Source organism: Rhipicephalus microplus, chromosome X (genome assembly GCF_043290135.1).
Source record: "Rhipicephalus microplus isolate Deutch F79 chromosome X, USDA_Rmic, whole genome shotgun sequence".
In the NCBI taxonomy this organism is placed as follows: Eukaryota; Metazoa; Arthropoda; class Arachnida; order Ixodida; family Ixodidae; genus Rhipicephalus; species Rhipicephalus microplus.
The window spans coordinates 104,824,129-104,838,018 of NC_134710.1; positions in this window are offsets into that span (position 1 = coordinate 104,824,129).

Here is a 13,890-nt window from a genome sequence, read left to right on the forward strand (position 1 = left end):
AGTCGCAAATGGTCGCGCGACCGCGGCTAGTCGCCGGTGTGCACCAACCTTAAAACATGTATTGTGGACAAAAAAAAAAAAAAAAAAACAGTCCTCGCAGAAGCGTTATTGAAACCTAAGTGATAGACTGCGACGTCCTGCACAATTAACTAGAACTTGTAGCAGAAGGTGCAACAACCACTCACGGCAACAAACCGCAACGTCATTCTTGGGTGAAAAGTATTTCACAGCACAGCGGGCACAAAAGGACAAGTTCGTATCCGTCAAAACAGATGCACTGCGCCCCAAGGAGTCCGCGCCTCCTGAGCAAAAATGGCTGTCGCGAGTGATTGTAAACAAACAAACACTGTGAGCGATCCCATGTGATGGCATCTGGCCAATACCGACCAGGCGCCGGCCTCTGAAAAGTCGGAGGAGAGAGAAAAGAGAGGAGGCGCGTGAATAACCACGTACGTCGCTACTTTACGAAGCTTTAGGGGCTTTAGGGTTTGCTTCCTTTCTCTCTTTTCTCTCTTAAGAGAGAGTGGGAGAGAGGGGCGCCTCGTCTGTCGGGGGTCCATGCACCTCGGGGGCCGAAGGAGTAGGAGAACCTTAGTTCTTGCTGCTGTCAAAGTTTCTCCCTTGTTGCTCCGAGGTATTTCGAGAGGAGGGTGGTGTGTCATGTGACCATGACGTGGTGGGTGATGAAGAGTCAGTCGCAGGGGAGGAGGAGCCTCCGCTGGTGGTACTGGTTGTGTCGCTCTCTTGGGGGGAGGGGGGCCGCTGGAGCTCTGCCCGCTCTGCTTGGCTCTTCATCTCACCGCGGATGGTTTCCGAAGGCTGGGGTTTTTCCACTGGATGGCAGGGGAGGCTATCATGGGGGCGGCGGTGGTCTGAAGTCTCGTGGCCGGCCATTTTTTCGGTGTTAGGTGTTTTGCCCGGCGTATTTTGGGCTTTGGTTGGGCTTTACGTTTGGCCTTTACGGATGAAACGTCCAAAAGGTTCACAGCTGCTTTGAGCCTTCTCCCTCGAGATTGTGTGGTCGAGGTCGGTGATCGGCGCGGCGAGCTCGATTGGCCAGTCATTCCGGTGTGTAGGACCTGTGCGGCAGTTTTTAGCAGCAGGGCACAGGTCTTGCTTCGCTCGGCGTTGTCCAGTGAAACGTACGTCCGGTGTCCTTGCACCGTCGATTGTCGACGACGACATTCCTCAATTAATTTCTGGTATATGAGGCAAGTGTATTTGCTACAATGTATAGCGTAACGTTTCAAAAAATTATTAGGAATGTCATCTTGGCCACTGCTTTTCTTCCCTTCAAGGTTTAGGAGCGAGGCTAGCACTTTCTCGTCAGCAGTTGGTGGGCTAGTGGTCAGATACTCGTGTTCAAAGGATTGCATAAAAGTCTGGCTATCTTGGTAGTTTTTGTTATTGTCAACGGTGTAGACAGACTGAAGGTATTTTTTAAGAGTCTACTCTAGCTTTCACGTCCGAGGCTACCATTGGGATACTTGGTTTTTTTCTTTGTTTTCAGGTACCGCCAAAATTTACTTGGCGAAGTTTTAATAAAAGATTAAGGTAGTACTGCAAATATGTTGTTTCGCAGATTTTGTAGCATTCTTAAGCTGAGTGCCTAAATAATCAAGGAGAGATCGGTAGTTGCAGATACTATGAGTTTTACTGTGCTGTCGAAGTCTCTTGATTTATCGCTTTATGTGAATTATATCTCGTGTTATTCAGGGATTTTGTTTCTTGGTAATTTCATTAACCATGGGGACAAGATTGTCATGACAGTAATGGAGTATTTCTTTGAAATGCAACCAGATCCTGTCACTGTTTGACTGCTTATCAAGATGTACATGATAGCATCGTCATTAGCTCTGTTGACAACGTTGGATCCCTGTTTGGAGGCCTGTAGACAGTTCCAACAAGAACAAAACAAATGTATCGACAATTGTCTGTTGAATAGTTGCTCCTGCCCAGTGGTAATTTCTTTCACTAAGGTATTGCATCTGTCCCTTTAGAAATGCAGTGTCTTGGTCAATCTTATTTGGTTTTTCTGAAAATAAAAAAAAAATACTAGAAAAACACATGTAAAGTATGGGAATAAGTTTTCTTCTGCATTAAAATTCTGTTATTTCATGGCCTCATTTGTTTATGCATGGACGTACTAATGCGACTACTTACTTCTTAAGTCCAGGCTTTTGCCATATGGCTCGCATGAACTTCAAACCTCCTTGAAGTTGAAAGTCTTTAAAGCACTCTTTCCTTTCTGAACTAGAGGGCAGTGCACCAAGCCTTGTATGCGACACATTCGTACGACATTTGCTTCACGCATTATTTCCCATTCGAGGGATCTAATTGCCCATGGCACCAGCATAACTAGCTTTGTGGAAGGCGGTAATGCTGGTCTTTTATGTTGACCAAGAAGTCTCCGATACTGCTGCCTAATTGCTGCCCCAAATATTCTATATCCTGCTCTGAATTTTGAATGTAAAAATAATCATCTGCAAAGAAATGTTACAGCTTTTCTTGTCAGAACTTCCCAAACTCATTTTGCCAAAAAATTTTCTCTCAGGTAGCTGTCTTCAAAAGTATGGCTTTGTGCATCAGAAGTACAAAGAACACCACTGCATGGATTTTGCATTGGTTCATAGGTAGCAAATAATGCTAGTTTTTGGAGCTCAAAATGAATCAATTGCTATTGAACAAGCACTTAAAAACCAGGGAATGCATTGAAACCATGATAAACCTGGGATGAGCAAACTGGGTAGGAAACGTAGAAAACTTCTGTTAGGTGCTAGTCTGTCTTGCAAGGCTGCTGCCAGCAAATATTTTTGCACTGAGCTCGCAGACGAATCTTTGCTTGGGAGGTTGCTTTTCGAAATCTCATTTGTTGAGACATCTGTAGGTTTGTTTCGTGCATGTACGCCTTTCTAATTTCTCTTGAGAATGGTCTTGCTTCATTACTATGACAAAACACAGTGTCGGGACCCGCCACGGTGGTCTCGTGGCTAAGGCACTCGGCTGCTGACCCACAGGTTGTGGGATCGAATCCCGGCCACGACGGCCGCATTTTCGATAAAGGCAAAAGTGGTAGAGGCCTATATAGATGTACATTGAAGAACCTCAAGTGGTCCGATTTTCCGGAGCCCTCCACTATGGCGTCTCTCATAATCATGTGGTGGTTTTGGGACATGAAACCCCAGCAATAAATTAAAACACACTGGCAGAGTGCATGAACACACCCACTGCTCACAGTAGGTACCGAGTTTTGGCAATCTTTTCTCACAGCAACTTCTTTTCGGAGTAAAACAGCACTTTACGGAGCAAACATGTGGGATATTTGTTTGCAGTGGTGTCATGCAGTGGGATCCTTTTTTCGGATGAAGCATAGTACAATGTCACCTATGCTTGCTACAGCCTTCCTTTGTTTGATCTCAGTTCAGAACAAACATGAGCGGTTCAATATTCTTCCATCATGATAGACCTCCCTGAACAGTTTCGAAATTCACTTTGACGATAGACAGACAGCCATCGCTAACACTACTAGGCCCATTTTGGAGTGTGGGCAGCTGTGATCCTCTCGGCATATGGACCATCTCTCCTACTCACAATGATTTTTAAAAGTATGTGCCCTTTGGTGCCGGTTCATGATCATCTCTTTGAAGTGCAAATTCTGTTGCCTTTTAAACTTGTACCTGATTTAAGCTGCTTACAGCATGATTTGCTATCTTTGAACAACCTCATGGTTTGTGTGTGGTCCGAACTACAATTTTTTTGCTTTTTTTTTTGTCTTGGTTCTATTGAAGAATACTGTCAACTATGTTTAGATTGGAGCTGCCAGTTGAAAGCTTCTGCTTTAGAAAGGAGCATCATGTGCAATTTGTAGCCATTTTGTTTTACGTTATCCTTGTTGTTTTCAAGTTTCTGTCAAATGGTTTTGACCTTTGTGTGCAAAAAAAAAAAGAACAGTGGCTATTGTTCAGAGCATTTCAAAACTGTATGTCATACCTTGCATAAAGTCTCCCTTGTCTAAACTTACACTCATTAAACTTACACTCACTTGTCTACACTCTCTATAAGTAACTAATAGCAGTTGAACAATCTTGATGTTTTTGAAAGAACAGCTGCCAGAATTGTGCTTCATGCATTAACCTGGAATTGTGTGCCAACTGAAAGAAAGGGTGCCAGAAATTTTGAAATTGTTTTGTCAGTTTAAAGGGGTACTGACACAAACTTTTGCGGCCAAGATAGTCTGCACGATGGATTTCCGTGAACATACGCATATCATCTTCTAGATATCAATGGTCAATATAGCTTGGAAGGTATTGGAATGTATTGGAAGGTCTCGATGCGAACCGTGCAGAAGTGCGTCACAGTTCTGTGTGCTGACGTGGTCGAGCGCTGCCCACGATAGGTGAGGATAGTTGCACCCTGCGCTTTTTCGTTTTTGGAGCTCTCTCAAACTGAAACTGGTCGAGAAGGAGGTGCTTGTAATTAGTTATCTGTCGCTTGCTGAAGCAAACAATGTGCCGTGTTATGACTAATAAGCCCCCGGCAACAGATTGCAGCAAAAAAATGTGATTTAAACATTTTTGTGTCAGTATACCCTTTAACTTAGTTGTGTCATAATTTTTTAACAACCTTTGGCATTCTTCTTGCATTTGAATGTACTGGCTACTGTTGCTCTCTGTGTGATGTACGTTTCTCATCTGGCCTGTGCATGGCATAGTGTATTAACAAGGATACCAACTAGAATGGCTGTTGTCCCAAGTATTTATGTATGCTTCATCATTTTGTCATTGCATATTGTCATGTATTTCGTACCCTAACAATGTGACCTCGCCAAGCTTCTTTCTGTACATGGTAGTTTGTGTAGTAGTTTGTGTATCCCTAAAAATAAACACTTTAGTGCAATAACTGTACATGTTTTTTCACACAAGTGATACAGTTCTGACGGAGATTCTGAATTGTCTGATGCAACTATCTGTGTATTGGTACATGCTTGTGAGAAAAGGAATGTTTTTTCTGGAATTTTTCATCAAAACTAATAGATATTGAAGTCAAGGAAGTTATAGGGGATGTTAATTGTAGTTTTTTCACTTTATTGTAGTAATTGTAATTAGGGTATAAATGTAAATAAAGTAAAGTCTACAAATAGTGGACCTCCTTCACATTTATTCCATAATTACCGCAATACAGTTGATACAGCACAATTAATGTCACATATGCCTTCCAAGGTTTCATTATCTAGTGGTTTTCATTATTTATTTTATTTATTATGGTTGTATCAATAAAAATAAGCCCTGAAAATTGTCTTCCTTCATTATTTCGAAGACCTGGGATTTGTGGCAGACTTCTTGGCGAAGAATGCAACAAAAGTTAGCAGCACTGTGCTTGTCATAGGCCGTGAGCAAAACACAACATAAATGAAATCGGCACTCACCTTAACTAATGCAGGTTTGTATGAAGTGAACTGGAACAATTGCACACTGTTCCAGACGTGAGCAATGCGTGTCAACCTCATTTATGGCCAAATTTAAATGAATTGAATTGGAAGATGATATAGGGACATGCTATTCATGTTTACAGGAATTAGCAACCCATTTTTTCACAAGGTTGGGCTCGAAGAAGAGCGAGCTGATAAAGCTACACAAAATGTTAGTAGAGTGTTCCATCGTGGCACCAAAAGGTAGTGGTGTTTGCTCGATAATAACATGCTTCCTTATAATGGAAGTGTGCATTTCTGCATAGCTCATTTAGAGCAATCATGTAAAATTGATATTTTAGCTTGTTACTGTTTGATTAGGGATATTGAAACATTTGCAACAATTATCGAGGCACTCGTGCTCTAGTGTGCAAAGATGTCTTGAAAAAACATGTCCTCTCTGTTCGCCTATTTTGCTCATGAAGACCTACTGTTGCACAAATATTAGACTACGTAAAATGCCTAGTTTCAGACAGCATAGATATGTTGAGCAGCCTGCGTGCGAAACTTTGAAATAGTGAAAATAACGCAAGTATCAACACCTTCAATTGCAAAATTGTAAACTATGCAAACACTGCTATCACTCCGAAGTTTCATGCGAACCAAGGCAGTACCCAGTACAGCTTTACAGCATGACTTCCGCAATTCACTGGCGCCTACAGCTGACCAAAGAACTGCTGGTAGATGATGGCCACGTCCCCTAAGTTCATGCACTGCCTGCTTGGATGCTGTTGAAAAGCCGCTGAATTTCTGTCCATGCTACTTTCGTGGTGCACAAACTAAGCCAAAGTAGAATTTCGTTGCAGTTGGCCTTTAAGGAAGTCCTGAATAATTCTCCCAAGTAATCAGCGAGTGACCTCAGCATCGGAGTTGACTGTCTCGCGAATCGATCTCCGAAAAATAAAATTGAATCAGTCAGAAACGACCAGGCTTCAAGGACTTGTCGCACGCTTTAATGGGGTCCTGCAAGACCTTTTTAAGTAACTGGCCACCGCAGTAATGTTTAGAATCCGTGCAGTACGAGCGGAGTTACGAAGATTAGTTGTACGCTGCAATTGCTTTCTTCTCTCGTCCACCTCGTTGGAACAGTGGCTCTGGTGCTCGGCTGGTGACGCGAAGGTCGCGGGTTCGATCTCCCAGCCGCGGTCATCGCATTTCGATGGAGGCAAAATGGTGGAGGCCCGGGAACTGTACGATGTTAGTGCACGTTAAAGAACACCAGATGGTCGAAATTTCCGGAGCCCTCCTCTACGACGTTAGTCATAACGTGGTTTTGGGACGTTATAACCCAGATATTGTTTTCTCTCGTCCCGTCAAAGGCGCTGGAAGCTAAGCATGAAGAGATAACACGGGGAAAAAATGTACGTTACGTGCTTCGTGACCTTGAACACGTTTTTCCCCTTTTTCTTCCTACGCGTGCCTCTTCAGGACGATTGCGCGCACGCAGGGAGAAGTCACGGCACCAGTAACTTCTGAGTGTGCCATGCTCAAATCAGTCGGTATACTTGGGCCTGTGATGCAGTGATTTTTGAGTATGGAGCGTCATTTGTCGAGAGAAGAGAAAGTGAGTCTTAGTTGGCATAGAGAAATTGTAAATTCAGGCCACATGCTGCTCTACAATATTTGGCTCGCATGTTCTCGGGAACCTTGACTACGGATCGGCAGCGTTTTCTGACCATGCCCCAAAAGTGTTGCAAGGCCCCTTTAAGCGCGTTCTTTCTCGCCTCGAACAGTGCGCTGGAAAATGCACAGGGTTCGATTATAAATGGGAACGTATTTACGTCATCACGAAATGCAGTCGTTTTCTACCCGTGTCATTCCGGCGTGTGGTATACTGTCGCCGTTACGTAATTTCTGAGCACTATAGTTGGCGCCGTGTGTAAAGAGGTAAGAGACACGCGGTGAGCATTCGCTTACAACTGATATGGGATCCATTGTAGGAGGAATTGTCAATATCAGTTGGCTCAATCCAGGGCGCAAAGCTTAGCTGTCCGTGACCATAGATGACCTATGGGTCAACTGGGAGGATTGGTAGATAAGGATCAACAGACTATACTTACTGCAAAATTACTCAATATTTCGCTGTTTTCTATAGGCAGGCAGACGTTGACATTCACTGTTTAGCGACCTTACACCGATTGTTGTGGGAACGCCCTTCGCAATACGAGGCACTGATAAAGCCTCGACCAGCAAGCGGAAGTCCGCTCTGAGGAGTCCGAACACATCCGAACGTAGAAGCACATGTTTGGGTGGTCCTTAGGGCTCATGATGCGGCGGTAGATCTTGGCCTGTCTGTGCCGTCATGCGAGCGGTCCACCGTGCACTTGTGTCTCTGGTCCTGTTAATAGAGAGGCAATCGCCGGGCTAATTTCAAGGGCTGACGTATCGGCCCCCCAAAATGCACCACGAAAGCGCGAACAATTCAGTGTTGGTCCTTTTGACGTGCAGCGAATGCCGGCTGTGGTCCAAAGAACGAGGCAGAGCCGAGGGTTGATAACAAAACCAAAAATATATTCGAAGATAAGGCAGAATAAACAACACACAAGCGTGTACACTCGGCAGTTGTCAGATACAATACGACACCACTCGCAAAGTACTCCAATACACGCAAAACAATGGGCAAAAGCAACAACACGCGCTAGAATGCAATCCCATTTTGTTCGCTGATAGATTATGCCCAAAGCGAACGTGTTCTCTTTCGCTGTCGGTTGATGGCGCTGTAGGTGGGCGCCGGCCCACCTACGTGACGTACCTACAAGGATTAGAGGCCAAATTAGAGGGAAGTGGACTTGGCTTCAACCTCTTTTTCGTCAAACAAGGAAAACTCGTTGATCAGGCACTACCAGCATTAATGTACGCAGATGATATAGTGCTAATGGCCGACAACAAGGAAGATTTGCAGAGATTGATGGACATCTGCGGTAATGAGGTTGATAGGTTTGATTTCAGATTCAGTAAGGAAAAATCAGCAGTCATGATTTTTAATGATAATGAAGGTTGTGAGCTTAGGATACAGGAAGTCACGCTAGAGATAACAGATAAATACAAATATCTGGGCGTATGGATAAGCAATAGAACCGAGTACCTAAGGGAACACGAAATATACGTGACGACTAAAAGTAATAGGAATGCAGCAGTGATGAAAAATAGGGCACTATGGAATTACAATAGGTATGATGTTGTGAGAGGAATATGGAAAGGGGTCATGGTTCCTGGTCTGACGTTCGGCAATGCGGTCTTGTACATGAGACCAGAAGTTCAAGCAAGATTAGAAATTAAGCAACGTGGAATAGGTAGGCTTGCTTTAAGAACTCACGGGAATACACTGAATCAGGGAGTAGAAGGTGATATGGGATGGACATCATTTGAGGGCAGGATAGCTAGCAGCAAGATAAAATTTGAGAAGGGATTGCGAGAAATGGGGGAGGAGCGTTGGGCTAGGAAGGTTTTCAGCTACTTGTACATGAACAATGTCGATACAGAATGGAGGAAGCGAACCAGGAAATTGACTGGTAAATACTTAGAAAACAGCAGGTGGCTAAACCAAAAAGAACTATCGGTTAAGAAGAAAGTGAAGGAAATGGAGACTGACATGTGGAGAATTGGCATGATTAAGAAGTCCGCACTGGGGATCTATCGAACTTTTAAGCGGGAAATTGCCAAGGAAATGATCTATGATAATACTCGGGGTAGTTCTCTACTGTTTGAGGCCAGGGCGGGAGTATTGCGAACCAAGACATATCGGGCCAAATACGAAGGGGTAGACACGGTATGCAGTGCATGTGGAGAGGGGGAGGAAACTGCCGAACACTTGATAATGTTCTGTAAAGGGCTTCACCCTATAGTTCAGGATGATGGCGCAGAGTTTTTCAAAGCACTGGGGTTCAGGGACAGGGAGGGCAAAATAGACTTTAAGCGGGTAAAATTAACTAGAAGAAGGTTATCTGACTGGTGGCTAAAGTCAAGGCACCAGTAAAAGTTAAGCCTTTCAGTGCAAAGTGCCAGTCCTCAACTTCACTATTTAAAGGGAAAAAAAGATTAATCTAGTGGTTAGTTCACTGAGTATTACGGCTAGGTTGCGTTAGCCGCTGCCCGATCTAAAGGGTACAGCCACATTCATTCATCCATCCGGCCACGTGCTCCCGTGTTGCCTTTCTCAAAGGACGACAGAGTACATATTGGTAACCGCTCGTTCTTGAATGCTCTTCAAAGTACGAATGCATCTTACACGCATACTCAAAAGTACAAGTGCGCTGTACCGTAAATAGCTAACGAGCCCCAGGTAGCCTGGTAGAACTGCAGGAGTCCTTTGTCAGAAGTGCCCTACCTTAGTGCTGTTACAACTTAAAAGCCTACAAAACTGTCTACTTCGGTCCGTAGCGCAGTGACATGCTTCTTCCAAGATAAGCTGCGGTCACAGGCGACACCTAAGTGTGGCGTTTTTATCTTTAAAAGAGCCAAACACACTTTAACTGAATTTGAGAAAAGCTACTGACAATATGGTTGGGCCTGCCCAAAAAACTTTTTGCCAGTATGTTTTGCCCTAAGTATCTCTAATCTACATTGCGGAGAAAATCTACTTTGCCCAATATCGTCGGTATTGAGAAGTAACATTTGTATTTGGCTCATATATATTGAAACATTTCATTCGGTCTTGGCATTCTTTGTGCTTGTTGTGCCTGCTATATAGATAATACAGCTCTTCGAGGCGGGGTATATTGCCCTTGTGTATTTATTGCATTTCTTGTGATCACACTCGTGTGTAAGCTGGTTTACTAAACTCTTCCAGCACATGTGGAATATTTCTGATTGAACCCAAGTAAAACGATTTTCCATGCTTGCTTTTGCTTAATTTCCTCTTGTGAAAGAAATAATTGGCCTCACCTTTGTGGTGCATCTCTTCGATGTTTTGACACTGGCTCTTGTTTCAGGCTGTGCGAGATATTTTGAGGGCCCTCTGAAGCATTAGCCGTGGTCTAGGATATACGTTGTGGTAACTAACCCGTCGGGCTCAGGCGTTGACTTCATTATCAGCAGCCTGAATGTATTGTGAACTGATCCGTTTCTGTGTTTGCTGCTTTCTCGTTATTCCTGCTAAATTGCTCTATCTCATCTGCCCTCCAAACTTTTTGCCTACCACTCGCCCGCCCGCCTTTTCGATGATTCCAGTCTGTTCATGATGATCCCCGGTTATCATGTCTTCGCACTACCGGCCCTGCATATACCAATTTCTTCTGGATTTTGAGCAAGGTGTCCGCCGCGGTGGTGTACGTTGCTCGGCTGCTGACCCGAAGGCTGGAGGCGAAATGCTAGAAGCCCCTGTACTGTGCAATGTGAATGCACGTTAAAGAACACAAGATTGACGAAATTTCCGGAGCCCTTCACTACGGCGTCTCTCATATTCATATCTTTGTTTTGGTATGTTAATAATTGTTATTACTATTATTATTAATAATATTTTATTAAGATGTCTGTAAAGGGCCCTTAAACAGCTTTTGAAAATACGATGGACAAACGCGGTATTCTCTCCCAGCGTTTCCCGCCTCAGCGGTACAATTTGTGACGCCAGCAGTTAACGTGACGTCGGGATGAATTGCGCTCTGAAGTGTTCGATATACGTCAGATATCTGATGTTCATCGTCGCCTACCCTGCTTTTCCGTGCAGTCGAATGCCCGTTCTGCCGTATCTCGCATGAATATCATGCGCGATGAACTGATTTCACTTCGTTTTCTGGGTTTGCGAATGTGCAAGCGGAGAACGACGCAACGTGTAGTCGAAAAGCGCGACATCCTGACTGCCTTAATGCTTAGTGCTGACATTGGTCGCGTTTTTGAAGGAATAAGTGGCATGGTGGCGATAGCGCTTGTAGGAAGAAAGGCGAGAAAGAAACTACCGTCTTGCTCTTGAACTTGGTGTTATTTAGGGGCCCTTTAACACCCGTTAATTCCCTTACTCACCCTTCTTCTCGTTACATCTCTCTTTTTTTTTTTCTGTGACTCGATACGTCGTCCTTAATTTAAGTTGTACCGTTATCGCAAGCCTTCATGTTTCTTCACCGTAGGGTAGGCATGCCGGCAAGATGCAGCTGTGTTATATCTTTCTGTTGGGGTGGTTCGTTTAAATACAATGTTAGCTAACGAATAACATTTACCCGGTCTTGCGCTCTTACACGTGTCACAATTAAACTTTCTGCGATTGCTGCACGCAAATACGGCGCGATTGACCATGATGTTGGACGACGGAGAAAAAAGGGGGTCTTAAATGATTATCCCGCAGCGGAACACACAAGGAACATGGCCCGCCCTTGACATGCTGGCAAAGAACACCCGAAGCATTGCCTATTCGGCATGCAAAGTGAGTATGGTGTGGGAGTGCAGTGTTATTGGAAGGTGAAACAAAAATATGGCTGATGCCTCTTTCTAGGAATCGGTATAACACGAAAGTGAAGCGTGTCTTCACACAGGTAGTTGAGTGTTTATTGTGCATTATCTCGCCCAAAAGGGAGACGGAATGGATGCTACGGCAACAAATTGTGAAGTCACGTGAAGAACGGCAAGCACTTCGACACTTTCTCGTGCACCTCAAGCTGAAAGCACGCACGAAATGAGCATAGACAGGACGAGTGTAGACAAACAACTGCCACAGCTTAAAGACCCATGAAACGAACACACAAAAATACTTGTGCGTTCGCATACATATATACGCAGGATTGATTGATTGATTGATTGATATGTGGGTTTAACAGCTCAAAACTACCATAAGATTATAAGAGACGCCGTAGTGGGGGGCTCCGGAAATTTCGACCACCTGGGGTTCTTTAACGTGCACCCGAATCACACGGGCCTACAGCATTTTCGCCTCCATCGTAAATGCAGCCGGGATGCGATCCCGCGACCTGTGGGTCAGCAGCCGACTAACTTAATCACTAGATCACCGTGGCGGGGCGATATATACATAGGAGAAATGCGAACAACTGACACAATTCTCACTTCTTCGTGTGTGCTGTGGCGGCTGCGTTTTAGCAGAGGCGAAAATGCTATAGGCCCGTCTGCTCAGATTTAGGTGCACGTTAAAAAACCCCAGGTGGTCAAAACTTCCGGAGCTCTTCACTACGGCGTCTCTCATAATCATATGGTAGTTTTGGGATGTTAAACCCCACATATCGATCAATCATCAGCTTCTTCGTGTGTGAGCAGTGTGCTCCTTTCGTAAACGTGGCAGCGAGCGAATGGACCATTGTTCTCTCCCGAATAACGAGTCTAGTAAGTGCGCGTGCAGAAGAGCCCATGCTCCGTGTAGGCGGCACTGATCGAAACGCGAGAGGCGATAACCTTTGGAGCGTGCCCAACGTGAGCCCTTCGCGGTATCTGGCTACTGATCACGAAAACGCACTGAAGTTGTGGAGCTCTGAGAACTGCCAAATGGTATATATTGTATATATATATATATATATATATATATATATAGCTTGCCGTTCTTCAGAAGCTGTGTTCTGTGGCCTAGTAGTTAGCGCTGCGCGCTGTAGATCGAGAGGTTGCTTGTTCGATGCCCCGCGACAGACCCTCCTCTTCTTGATTTTTTCTGTGAAATCTCTTAGTATATATTTTAGAACGTCATATACGTGACGGAAATACGTCAGCGGAGCCGTGGTGGACCCCGGCGTGAAACATTTTTGTGTTCAAAAAAGGTACGGTCCCTAATGATTTCGCCTAAAGCTATTTGAAGCCAAAAGTCATTCGGTATGGCGAATTCACCGTGCGCTTTATACTAGTACGCGAAAGTCACCAGATGAAGTGGATGCTGTTGAGAATTGGGTATCGTGACCGGTGTGGGGAAGGGTGGGCATAGTACCTGGAGCAGTCAAAAGAACAAGTTGATAGAAGCTATTTCATGTAAAGGTCTTTACATCATTCGATTTCGGTGAACAAGTTTAAGAAGCACTCTTAGGTGCGCCGCATTAAATAAAATTGTTGGGGTCCACCAACTTTTCTCCTTTCCATTCGGTGGCCAGGATTTCAGCAATTCTGCAGCACTGGCAGGAACATAAAGAAGACCACACTGGTATACACCTCAAAACTTAATGTCTAGTCGATGACGTATGGTTAGGGGTTGCAGATTGACACCTCGGATGAATCTTTTAACTCGAAAGTCTTTTATGCTTGAGTCTACCATGGCTCAGCCGTCACGGGATTGACGTTAAAAAAAGTATATACTAAGAAAAAATCATAAAGGAAACATCTGTCGTGCGGAATCAGACCAGGAACGTCTTGGTTCTCAGTGTGCGGTGATACCACTATGCCACAAAGCGTACGTTGTCTGGAGCGCTAACGGCAAGCCATTTATATACACCACACACCGTTTGGCAGTCCTGAGAGCTTCGAAACTTTAGCGCGTTTTTGTTATCAGTGGCGAGATGGCACGA